Raw genomic sequence first — 9,484 nt, 5'->3', positions numbered from 1 at the left:
TATTCTCTTGAATTCTCTTTTCCAACTCTATAATACCCAGCTGATTGGCCAGAGATAGGGAAAAAATATGAAACAAAATTGAGAATTTTGAATATATTTTAAAATAACTTTAACAGGTGGAATTCTCCAGGCCAGAATACTGGACTGGGTAGCTGTGCCCTCCTCCAGGGGATCTTCCCAACCCAGGGATCAAGCCAGGTCTCCCGCATTGCAGGTGGATTCTTTACCAGCTGAGTCACCAAGGAGCGGAATTAGGGTATCAAAGCAAAAATCGCTCTAGCAAAGTTAAACCTGAAGGAAGACTTTATTCAAGGTTGCTGCAATAGGGGAGAGACGCCAAACTCAGTATGAACTCAGCTCTGCATAAAGAAAAGGTGGTTCGTAAGAGGTGGGGTGGGGGGGAGATTGTAGGCCATCTGTGTTTGCCATCTGGCTTTAACCCAAGGAAAAGTAAACTTTCTAGTTTTTTCGTGAGTGAGATACTTTTACTACTCAGAGCAAGGAACCCACTGAAGTTAGACTCCAATCCTTACACAGAAATGGGTGAAGGAGGGATGAATAATACCGTATTTTATCATTCCATTTCAGTGGGAAAGAGATCCTTTCTAACAGTTATCTACCAACCTCATCTCTTCAACTCATTATGAATAGAATCTTCCTTGATAACGCATTTTAAGGGGAAATCTCTCAAGTCATTGCGAAAGACAATGCTAGGTTATAAAATAGGCAAAAAGACTAAAAAAAGAAAGAAAATGTTTACATCTCAAATAAGCAGAGAAAGAATTTACGGTGACCAATTTTCTAAAAGTAAATGTTCTAAGGTAGGTCCTAGAATTAGGAAGAAGCTTAATTTTTAAGATCAGTCAAGCTGAGGGATATGTTGAGGCTGTCCTTGTCAAAAGGAGGGACATTCTTTTTTTTTTTTTTTTTTTTACTTTATTTCGATCTTTCTTAACCCTGTCTGAGCACAATTTTATATAGGGTGTTTTTATGGTTGCTTGTGCCAACTACAGATTGGTACTTGCCATCCTTGGGCACTTGCTGTCTACCTCTACAAGGATTATATCATGTGTGCAGCTGGTGACCTCCAATGCCCCCTGAAAGGAGTGCAGAGTGGAGAGCAGAAATGCAGCCTCCTGTTCAGGGTTGGGGGGGTGGGAACCCGCAGGGCAGGTCTTCAGGTAGTTAGGTATTCTCAGGAGCTGATTTTATGAGCCCAGTTCTTGAATCTCCTCAGATCTAGGAAAGCACTGAAGTCCTTCATGGTGACAGCTGTTTCTCGTGATGAGCAGAGGCCTCATGACACCAGCAGACACCTTCTAAAAAATAAACGTGCTTGATTGCATGTTCTCCCACCTTCACCAAAGTCACATAGGAACTGACCTTCCCCCGCTACCTCTTTGGAGTAGTTTCTCAGAGTTGTTTGAAGTGCTGTCCTCTGGGCTGTAGTCTTCAGTCAGTTCAGTTCAGTCCAGTTGCTCAGTTGTGTCCGACTGTTTGTGACCCCATGGGCTGAAGCACGCTGGGCCTCCCTGTCCATCACCAACTCCTGGAGTTCACTCAAACTCATCTCCATTGAGTCGGTGATGCCATCCAGCCATCTCATCCTCTGTCGTCCCCTTCTCCTCCCACCTTCAATCTTTCCTAGCATCAGGGTCTTTTCATTTTGCCCCAAATACAACTTTACTCCCAGCTCTCACATTGTACCTTTCTTTTTTAAAGTCAACACTTGATATTTTATTTTGAACTTAGGGACTCTGTGATATAGTAATAACCTTTCATAAATTCTAGTCTAATTTAACCTTTTGTTTTTTTAATTAAATGATACATCTGTCAATGGATTTGTGTTTTTACTCAAAGAGTTGTGGAGCAATTAGTTCCTCAAAACTGTATAATATCCTCAGCAAACATTGATCCTATTCTGACTCTTTAAAATTCTGATATGAGAAGACTACATATAAAAGACTGCTGTGAACAGAGCAGGCAGAGATAACACAGGCTCAGACACACTAAAGCTAATTACTTACAGAAAACGGTTTGAATGTGGGCCAATAAGAGATTGGGGAGTAAGCATATTAAAGCCACTATAATAGAAGACATGAAATGAGACAAAAGAAATGAGGGATGGAAATGTAATGCATGGAAGGAAAGCCATACAGGAGATTAAGAAAATTACATTGCTATCATGTTTCATTCCAGTTGAAATGAATGACCTGCTTTGGCAATGGTTCGTGAATCCAGTATTTATAAGAGAACACAAGATACATGGGTGGTATACAGGTTAGCTTTTTTTTTTTTTGCCTTTGTTTCTTTGATTTTTCTGTTCTCTTTAATGCTTAAGATAATTAATTACATTGCAGATATACAGTTCTGTACACGTGAAGCCTCAAAAAATAGAGACTCTGTGAGCTGAAGACAGGACTTGCCCAATGTCATGTCCTCTTTCTTTATCAATCAAAACACTGCTGGATGTGCACATCAATAGCTATTTAAGTAAGGAGATCAGTCCTGAGTGTTCAGTGGAAGGACTGATGCTGAAGCTGAAACTCCAATACTTTGGCCACCTGATGCGAAGAGCTGACTCATTGGAAAAGACCTTGATGCTGGGAAAGATTGAGGGCAGGAGGAGAAGGGGACGACAGAGGATGAGCTGGTTGGATGGCATCACCAACTCATGGACGTGAGTTTGGGTGGACTCCGGGAGGCCTGGTGGTTTATGGGGTCACAAAGAGTCGGACACGACTGAGCAACTGAACTGAACTGAAGTAATGAAATGATGGGTTGTCAGAGCAGGGTTGTTTTCTCAATTTTCAATGAATTGTCAGGCCCAGGAAGTCAGGCCCTCTGTTGGGTAGATGTCTTGAGTTTTGGTGAATTTTGGTGGAAAATTCACATTCATATAAATGTGAATAATATGCTTTATTATTCTTATGAAAAGATATGGTGGCACTTCCCTGGTGGTTCAGTGGTTAGGACTCTACTCTTCCACAGCATGTAGCACGGGTTTGATCCCTGGTTGGGGAACTAAGATCCTGTATGCTGTGGGTGCAGAGTGTCCCCCTCCCCCCAGAAAAGAGGTTATATATATATATATATATATATATATATAAATTCACATGCATAAAAAGATAAAAAGATAGCAGTGGACCTGGTCATTAGGGAGGGGAAACAAAACTTAAATGTGGTGTTCTAAACAAAAAGATCAGTTCAGTTCAGTTCAGTCACTCAGTCGTGTTTGGCTCTTTGTGACCCCATGGACGGCAGCACACCAGGCTTCCCTGTCCATCACCAACTTCTGGAGTTCATTCAGACTCATGTCCATCGAATCAGTGATGCCATCCAGCCATCTCATCCTCTGTTGTCCCCTTCTCCTCCTGCCTTCAATCTTTCCCAGTATCAGGGTCTTTTCAAATGAGGCAACTCTTTGTATCAGGTGGCCAAAGTATTGGGGTTTCAGCTTTAGCATCTTTCCTTCCAATCAATATTCTGGACTGATCTCCTTTAGGATGGACTAGTTGGATCTCCTTGCAGTCCAAGGGACTCTCAGGAGTCTTCTCCAACACCACAGTTCAAAAGCATCAGTTCTTTGGCATTCAGCTTTCTTTATAGTTCAACTTTCACATCCATATATGACTACTGGAAAAATACTGAAAAAAAAAAAAAAAACCCTAAAAAGATAGTCTTAGAATTACTCCCATTTTAATGAATATGCACTTGAGTGTCAGGAAAAGAGGCACAGACTGAGGTGACTTTACTGTACTCCTATATATAGCACAGTAGTTTTTCAGAGATTGGGTGCTGATCCAGAAGGTCCCAAGCTTTCATGGTTCATAACCAACTTATCATCTCAGTAAATTTTTCATGGCACATCTAGATCCAGAGAAACAGCTAACAGTTGTGTTTATTAGATCCAAAATTTAATAAATATTTATTTCCTATAAATTAACAGTTTTTTGGGGACTTCCTTGGTGTTCCAGTGGCTGAGATGCTATGCTCAAAATGTAAGGGGCCGGGGTTTGGTCCCCAGTCAAGGAACTAGATCCTACACGCTGCAACTAAGAGTTCATATACTTCAACCAAAGATCCTGCATGCTGCAGCGAAGATTTCATGTGCTGCGACTAAGACTCGGCACAGCCAAATAAATAGATATTTAAAAACAGTTATTTGAAAAAAAGCATACATAAATTGAAAGAAAAATTATATTTTTATTTCATTCTTCAGTAATCAGAATTACTAATATACGCACTTGTTGGGCACATCTTCTTAAAGCTTAGGATTGGATTCAGTTCAGTTCAGGTCAGTCGCTCAGTCGTGTCCGACTCTTTGCGACCCCATGAATTGCAGCACATCAGGCCTCCCTGTCCATCACCAACTCCTGGAGTTCACTCAGACTCAGGTCCATCGAGTCAGTGATGCCATCCAGCCATCTCATCCTCTGTCATCCCCTTCTCCTCCTGCCCCCAATCCCTCCCAGCATCAGAGTCTTTTCCAATGAGTCAACTCTTTGCATGAGGTGGCCAAAGTACTGGAGTTACAGCTTAACATCATTCCTTCCAAAGAAATCCCAGGGCTGATCTCCTTCAGAATGGACTGGTTGGATCTCCTTGCAGTCCAAGGGACTCTCAAGAGTCTTCTCCAACACCACAGTTCAAAAGCATCAATTCTTGATTGGAAACTGCAATTCTTGTTTCCTTTCCTACTTTGCTTTTCACAGGTATTTGCTTTATTATCATTGTTGTTGCTGTTGTTCGGTTGCTCAGTCATTTCAGACTCTTTGGGACCTCATGGACTGCAGCACGCCAGGCTTCCCTGTCTTTCACATCTCCTGGAGCTTGCTCAAACTCATGTCCATTGAGTGGGTGATGCCATCCAACCATCTCATCCTCTGTCGTCCCCTTCTCCTCCTGCCCTCAATCTTTCCCAGCATCAGGGTCTTCTCTGATGAGTCAGTTCTTTGCATCAAGAGGCCAAAGTATTGGAGCTTCAGCTTCAGTTTCAGCCCTTCCAATGAATATTCATGGTTGATTTCCTTTAGGATGGACTGGTGGGATCTCCTTGCTATCCAAAGGACTCTCAGGAGTTTTCTCCAGCACCACAGTTTGAAAACATCAATTCCTAGGTGCTCAGCCTTCTTTATGGTCCAGCTCTCACATCTGTAGTACTGGAAAAACCATACCTTTGACTGTACAGACCTTTGTGGGCAAAATGATATCTCTGCTTTTTAATAATGACTGCTGAAAACCCAGCTTTGCAAGGATATGTCATCATGTAAAGGAATATAGTACAATCAAATATTAAGACTTTTTGAATTTCTCAAGCTAACAGTTTGTACAGAGTACAACAGATACTGAGTACTGCTGTGTTTTCCTAAAAACTTTAAATATTCCACTGGGCCTTTGAAATAGTCGAACTCATAACTTCCTTCCGTCTCCTCCTGTATGGAGGACATTTTGCTTTTAATTATATTCCCTAAGATTTTTTCCTCTTTGCTTAGTTAGATGCAAAGTTTGTAATCTGCCATTTTTGACCTGATTCAAGTATTACAAGTTTTTATTACTGATTTATATTTACATTTTCACTGTTTTATATGTTAGTTAATTCGTATCCCATAACATTACCACAACCTTCTATAAGTTAGAAGGGAGATATCACACTTCTTAAAAAAAAAATCATTTTAGAGACAAAGGGGAATCTAACAAGGATGACATTAGTTGCCAGAAAAGGTACAAGGTTTGTACCTAGGATGAGTATGATAACCATGGTTTCACATTATTACATTGTTTTAACAAACTCAGAGTATGTGGCTTGCCCAACAGTCCAACTCAATACCTAAATTTCAATATATCATTATACTTTCCACAGCTTCATGAAATAAGGTTTTTTTTTTTTTTTTAATGACTAGCAAAGAAGACATATGGTTAAATTATGACAAAAAAATCTTCCTGTGTGTTAAACTATGTAAGACATCAGAACTCAGGTCCAAGTTCAGTTCAGTTCAGTTCAGTCACACAGTCGTGTCTGACTCTTTGTGACCCCATGAACTGCAGCACGCCAGGCCTCCCTGTCCATCACCAACTCCCGGAGCTTACTCAAACTCATGTCCATTGAGTCGGTGATACCAGGTTCAAGAAAGTTTCTGGAATTTTCTTTTCAGGAGACTATACTTAATATTTTCTTAATATTTAATTTAATATTAAATTACTTAATATTTAAATTATAACGTTTTTATGTGACTATCGACACAAATCAAATAATTTTTCATCCCTTCACCGTTCTTTGCTCAGTCTTTCCACATCTCATGATTCAACTCCCTTAATTAACTGCTGTGAAAGTGCATTAGGCTTTCAAATTTTTTCTTACATGTAGTCACACACACACACATTCGCAGAGAGTTTTCTTACTTATTCATTTGTCTATTTTATTTTATAAAACTCTAAAGCAACTCCCCCCCCCTTTTTTTTTTTACTATATCATGGGCAAATTCACTGTCTCTCTAGATAGATCTAACCTATTAGATTTTTTTAACACTCTTACAGATTTATGATGTGTGACTATCATGATTAATTTACTCTTTCTTTCCATAATATAAAAATATTAATAATATGACAGGTCAATATCTTTAAATGGGTTTGAGTGCAATACAAGATGCATCAGACATCAGAGATGAATTTGATGAGTCTATCAGTTACTATGAGATAAACAATCGTACCTGAAGATATACAATACAGCCTAAACTGGTAGATGTGATACTTTAGAACATAAAGTGATTTCAGAACATGAAAATGAAGGAAATCAAAAGAAGAGAAAACATTTTATTTTTAATAGTTTTGAAACCATGTCATCCAACTTAATAGACCTGAGATTGATATCTTAGAAAAATTTCTAAGGAATAACAAATTTTAAGCAGAATATTCAGGGGATGAGATCACAGTGGAATGAAGATGAACTAGCGGCATTTGAAAATCATCCAGTAGTAATCATGGAAGAACATACCAATTTTTAAAATGCATGAAAGAATACTTTCTTGTGGGACAGTGTTTGCCAAATTCAGAGCCTTTTAAAAAACATAACATAGATGGGACTCCATAATGATTTGACTTACATCATAAAATGATTATCACACTAAGTTTAGTAAACAAGCATCTCATATAAAAACAGAAATAAAGAAGTGTGAAAAGAATTTTTTGTGTCAAGAACTCAGAATTCCCTGTCTTAATATTTAAATATAACATGCAGCTGTATGTTGATTATATATACCTTGTTGTACATTACAGCCCTAGTATTTATTCCAGTTATAACTGATACATCTTACAACTTGTACCTTTTGACCACCTTTCCCCAGTTCCCCCTCCCAGCACCCCATGCCTTTGGTAACCACAAATCTGATCTCTTTTTCTATGAGTTTCTTGCTTGTTTGTTTTTGAAGTATGAGTGACCTACAGCGCTGTGTTCATTCCTGTTATACACAGTGATTTGATGTTTCTATATATTTTAAAATAATCACCATGATAAGGCTAGTTATCATCTGTCACCATACAAAGATATTACATACTTATTGACTGTCTTCCCCAACTGTGCATTTTTTCCTACCCATGATTCGTTTATTTTGGAACTAGAAGATTACAGTTAATCCCCCTCATCTATTTCTCTCCTCCCAGCTTCCTCCCCTCTGGCAAAACTCCTGATTGTTTTCTGTATCTATGACTTCATTTTCTTATGTCTGTTCATTTGTTTTTTATTTTCCTCACATAACTGAAATCATACAGCTTCTATCTTTGTCTGACATTTCAAAAAACTTGCTTTTATTAAGTTTGCAGCGCTGTTTGACATTTCAAACTCTCTGTGTATATTATTTATACAAAGATTAAAGTTTAAAACCTTTTGATTCATATAGGAAAATGGATTATTTTTGCAAAAACATGGACTTACAAAGAGTTTTGTGGGTTTTTCAGTGGAAGGTCTAAAATTTTCCTTCTGTACAATTACCTAAACTTCGGTAGACCTTTCACAGTATATCCTTCTTCATTCTACTCGCCCATGTTTTTATGAAAAAGATGTACAGAGACTGATGGATCTCAAAGTAAAACACACGGAGCGAAGATTTTCTGAAATGTGTTATTTGTCTAAAAATTTGTAATAGACACACTGTGTCTGCACAGGATGCCAGAATAATCAGCTAAAAAGGGAAGAATTTAGTCAAGAGAATGTGCAAAGTCTTGGTTCATTGCCAAGGTTTTTCCATCTTGTATAGATACCAATTCAGTGCTTTCTACTGAAATCATTTATACTAACGTGTTTTAAATACATTTGCTATGGAATGGTTAAATAGATCTCCAAGCTTTTTTCTGCACTGCACACACACACATGCATGTGCACACACACGCGTGCGCGCACACACACACACACACACACATTTGTACTCACAGTCGAATCCTGAGTTTTAAAAAAGCTTCTTGACCACAGTAATAGAAGTCTGCAGAAATCCAATATTTCATTTGTATGCTTACGGGCACAACTTTAAATTCATTTGATTGAAAACCTAATACTGGCAGCTTAAGGCATGAAAATAATTGGGGGTTGGTGAGAAAGGCAAGCTTTGTGATTTATTTACATGGGGTAAATTGTAGCCACTGTGTGCCTTAAAGTTATGTGTTCCGCAGCTTTGTTAATAAAAGAAATGTGTATGACTTTAACATACTCTGAAAATCAAAGTAATCATTTTTCTTTGTTACTGATAAGCACCCTTAAGCTATATAACACTGAGAAAATTAGAATCTAGTAAAATCATCACTGAGTTCATGTAATATCTAGATATCAGAAGTTTTATCATTAAATTAATAAGAAGAAAACAGTTCATTATGCTGTTAAGATACTATCACGAGAGATAATAAGCCTAAAGAATCTCCCTGAAAGAACTTCCTGGTCTTGTTTCTCTTTCCTTCTGCTGGTACATTTCTGACATGCTTTGATTGCATCATCTATTTTCCAGTCACAGAAATGCGATGCATCTGGACTTGAAGTTTGATCCCGGCCAGGAGAGCAAACTTTGCAATTCCAACAGCGGCTGACCTTGCAGTGGCGAGTTATACAGGCGGCTTTTGCAGTAGGAACAACTGGAACAGCATTTTTGTTAAACCAAAAGGAGGGAAAGTCATTTGGATGAAATGACTCTGTTATTATGGGGTATATGATAATGAATACAATAACTAAGTTTACAAACTAGCTTTCAGCAAAATACCGTATTTACAATCACTTGGAATGAACTAAAATAAAACCCAGTTTTGACTTGAGTTTTTCACATTTGTTCTCAGGCTTTCCTGAGGGTATGGTTTCTGAAAGTTGAAGAAGTATTTTTTCAGCAGCGTTTGAAAACTGGAGTTTCAGGAAACAATGTCTACTTTTGTAAAAATTAGTCTGTACATTTCCTCTTATAGATAATCTTGCATCAGTGATGAATGAAATTTAATACTGTAGAACAAAAAC

The sequence above is a fragment of the Bubalus kerabau genome, chromosome 1, assembly GCF_029407905.1.
Source record: "Bubalus kerabau isolate K-KA32 ecotype Philippines breed swamp buffalo chromosome 1, PCC_UOA_SB_1v2, whole genome shotgun sequence".
NCBI classification, from domain to species: domain Eukaryota; kingdom Metazoa; phylum Chordata; class Mammalia; order Artiodactyla; family Bovidae; genus Bubalus; species Bubalus kerabau.
The sequence above is the reverse complement of the archived record's forward strand: the minus strand, read 5'-3'. Positions refer to the sequence as shown.